The sequence below is a fragment of the Asterias amurensis genome, chromosome 11 (genome assembly GCF_032118995.1).
Source record: "Asterias amurensis chromosome 11, ASM3211899v1".
Lineage (NCBI taxonomy): Eukaryota > Metazoa > Echinodermata > Asteroidea > Forcipulatida > Asteriidae > Asterias > Asterias amurensis.
The window spans coordinates 18,917,230-18,921,301 of NC_092658.1; the positions used below are offsets into that span (position 1 = coordinate 18,917,230).

Here is a 4,072-nt window from a genome sequence, read left to right on the forward strand (position 1 = left end):
TGGCATTTCAAACGGTAAGTTGACTTAACCAAATCATATTCATGATAATAATTGAGAACAAAATGGATTAGTTTCAATCTAAAAGATCAAAAATTACCAAATTAGTATCAGTACCAATTCCTCCTGCGAAATAATTTAATTCAATTGAACTCTAAATTTATTGTCATAATGCGAAGTGTCCATTTATACAAGTAAATATATAGAGGTCTATCAAACAAAGATATATGTGAAGAGTTATTTGAATAATAATTAAATGAGACACAATGAAAAATAGCAAAACACTTTTATCTGAAATACTTATATATATATATATAAGATCTATACATGTTGCTTATTTTGTTTGCTGCAATCAAAATAAGCCTTGTGTCCATGTGGAATTAATCAAGAACAAAACATGAACCAAAGAATACAATAACAAAAGTCTATGTATATCTTTCTTTAAATGAATTCGCCTTTCTAGTTGTATTTTAGTTTTTGAATTGTTCTAACACGGGGCAGTCTTTATGCTTTTTGGAAGAGTTTTCCAGAGGTTCAACGCTCGGAGATTCACATAAGAGGTGTGTCTTGCTGTAAGAAGAATTCCGCTACTCATTAACAAGTTAAAGAATGGAATCTTGGGGTAAGACTTTTCTATTAATTCAGCTTGATAACTTAATCTAAATGTAGGCCTGTAATTTGTACCATGACTCTATGTTTAATTCATCTGTTTAACCAAAACTTTTACGAACATAAGTTTTTTTGTTTGGAGTTGAGCATGCTACCTTGAAGAAGTTTATTCTAAGTCACAACTGCCGTTGTTTTGTATGCAGTCAAACCCCAACTATTTAATGTCAAATTTGTTGGGACTTCAACATTAGCCCAGTGATGCATCGTTAGATTACAAAACATTTCATATTTGTAGTCTTTGAAGAAATTTTTTTAAGGTTAACATGTTTCAAAAAATGAATTATGATTTGTTTTCAGGACTGATGATGAAGTGACATTACGGTGCAGGGAGTGACATCACGGCACAGGGAGTGACATCACCATGCAGTGAGTGACATCATTGCGGCTATCAGTTGGAACCTGGATGACCTTGGATAGGTGTGAGGGTAAGAAGGCAGTGAGATGTGGCATTTCAAATGGTAAGTTTACTTAACCAAATCATATTCATGATAATAATTGAGAACAAAATGGATTAGGTTCAATCGGTAAGATCTAAAATTACAAAATTAGTATCAGTACCAATTCCTCCTGCGAAATAATTTAATTCAATTGAACTCTAAATTTATTGTCATAATGCGAAGTGTACATTTATACAAGTAAATATATAGAGGTCTATCAAACAAAGATATATGTGAAGAGTTATTAGATTAATAATTAAATGAGACACAATGAAAAAGAGCAAAACACTTTTATCTGAAATACTTATGCATATATAAGATCTGTACATGTTGCTTATTTTGTTTGCTGCAATCAAAATAAGCCTAGTGTCCATGTGGAACTAATCAAGAACAAAACATGAACCAAAGAGAATACAATAACAAAAGTCTATGTATTTCTGTTTGTAAATGATGTAGCCTTTCTAGTTGTATTTTTTTTAAATTGTTCTAACACGGGGCAGTCTTTATGCTTTTTGGAAGAATTTTCCACAGGTTCAACGCTCGGACATTCACATAAGAGGTGTGTCTTGCTGTAAGAAGAATTCCGCTACTCATTAACAAGTTAATGAATGGAATCTTGGGGTAAGACTTTTCTATTAATTCAGCTTTATAACTTAGTCTAAATGTAGGCCTGTAATTTGTACCATGACGCTATGTTTAATTCATCTGTTTAACCAAAACCTTTACAAACATAAGTTTTTTAGTTTGGAGTTGAGCATGCAACCTTGAAGAAGTTTATCCTAAGTCACAACTGCCGTTGTTTTGTATGCAGTCAAACCCCAACTATTTATTGTCAAACTTGTTGGGACTTCAACATTAGCCCAGTGATGCATTATTAGATTACAAAACATTTCATATTTGTAGTCTTTGAAGAATAATTTGTAAGGTTAACATGTTTCAAAAAATGAAATTTGATTTGTTTTCAGGATTGACGATGAAGTGACATCACGGCACAGGGAGTGACATCACGGCACAGGGAGTGACATCACGGTGCAGGGAGTGACATCATTGCGGCTATCAGTTGGAACCTGGATGACCTTGGATAGGTGTGAGGGTAAGAAGGTAGTGAGATGTGGCATTTTAAACGGTAAGTTGACTTAACCAAATCATATTCATGATAAATATTGAGAACAAAATGGATAAGTTTCAATCTGAAAGATCAAAAATTACCAAATTAGTATCAGTACCAATCCCTCCAGAGAAATACTTCAATTTAATTTTAGTTCAACTCTACATTTATATCCATAATTCAAAGTGTACATGTATACACAAAACAATCTAGTTCTATTGCACAATTTGAGGAACTACTAGAATAATAATAAAATGAGACACAAAGAAAAAGATGAAATATGCTTCTATCTTAAATTTTGAAGTATCAAGGAACTAGCATTTGAAGATTCATACATGTTGCTTATTTTGACTGTTGCATAGATACAAATAAACCTAGTGTTAAGATGTTCTAACACGAGGCAGTCTGTATGCTTTTTGGAAGAATACACTACAGGTTCAACGCTGAGAGATTCTCAAAGCTCAGAGGGATGACATCTATTCATCAATGAGCTGTCACTGGGAACCATGACAACATTGAGCTGTTCCGCTCTGTGAGGGTCGTATATCTACTCATCAATGAGCTGTCAACAGGAACCATGACAACATTGAGCTGTGTCACTCTGTGAGGGACGTACATCTATTCATCAATGAGCTGTCACTGGGAACCATGACAACATTGAGCTGTTCCGCTCTGTGAGGGACGTACATCTACTCATCAATGAGATGTCACTGGGAACCATGACAACATTGAGCTGTGCCGCTCTGTGAGGGACATACATCTACTCATCAATGACCTGTCAACATGAAACATGACAACATTGAGCTGTGCCGCTCTGTGAGGGTCGTATATCTACTCATCAATGAGCTGTCACTGGGAACCATGACAACATTGAGCTGTGCCGCTCTGTGAGGGTCGTATATCTACTCATCAATGAGCTGTCAACAGGAACCATGACAACATTGAGCTGTGTCACTCTGTGAGGGACGTACATTTATTCATCAATGAGCTGTCACTGGGAACCATGACAACATTGAGCTGTTCCGCTCTGTGAGGGACGTACATCTATTCATCAATGAGCTGTCACTGGGAACCATGACAACATTGAGCTGTTCCGCTCTGTGAGGGACGTACATCTACTCATCAATGAGATGTCACTGGGAACCATGACAACATTGAGCTGTGCCGCTCTGTGAGGGACATACATCTACTCATCAATGACCTGTCAACATGAAACATGACAACATTGAGCTGTGCCGCTCTGTGAGGGTCGTATATCTACTCATCAATGAGCTGTCACTGGGAACCATGACAACATTGAGCTGTGCCGCTCTGTGAGGGTCGTATATCTACTCATCAATGAGCTGTCAACAGGAACCATGACAACATTGAGCTGTGTCACTCTGTGAGGGACGTACATTTATTCATCAATGAGCTGTCACTGGGAACCATGACAACATTGAGCTGTTCCGCTCTGTGAGGGACGTACATCTACTCATCAATGAGATGTCACTGGGAACCATGACAACATTGAGCTGTTCCGCTCTGTGAGGGACGTACATCTACTCATCAATGAGATGTCACTGGGAACCATGACAACATTGAGCTGTGCCGCTCTGTGAGGGACATACATCTACTCATCAATGACCTGTCAACATGAAACATGACAACATTGAGCTGTGTCACTCTGTGAGGGACGTACATCTATTCATCAATGAGCTATCACTGGGAACCATGACAACATTGAGCTGTTCCGCTCTGTGAGGGACGTACATCTATTCATCAATGAGCTGTCACTGGGAACCATGACAACATTGAGCTGTGCCTCTCTGTGAGGGATGTACATCTACTCATCAATGAGCTGTCACTGGGAACCATGACA

The 4,072-nt window shown here is 37.5% G+C and overlaps 1 long non-coding RNA gene across 1 annotated transcript; it reads left to right on the top strand.

The window, feature by feature from the left end:
- The first annotated feature begins 472 nt into the window (after positions 1-472).
- LOC139944480 (uncharacterized) lies at positions 473-2,947 on the top strand. The gene is made up of 3 exons (XR_011786968.1): positions 473-619; positions 964-1,724; positions 2,069-2,947. It is a non-coding gene; the product is annotated as an uncharacterized lncRNA (long non-coding RNA).
- Positions 2,948-4,072: the final 1,125 nt, after the last annotated feature.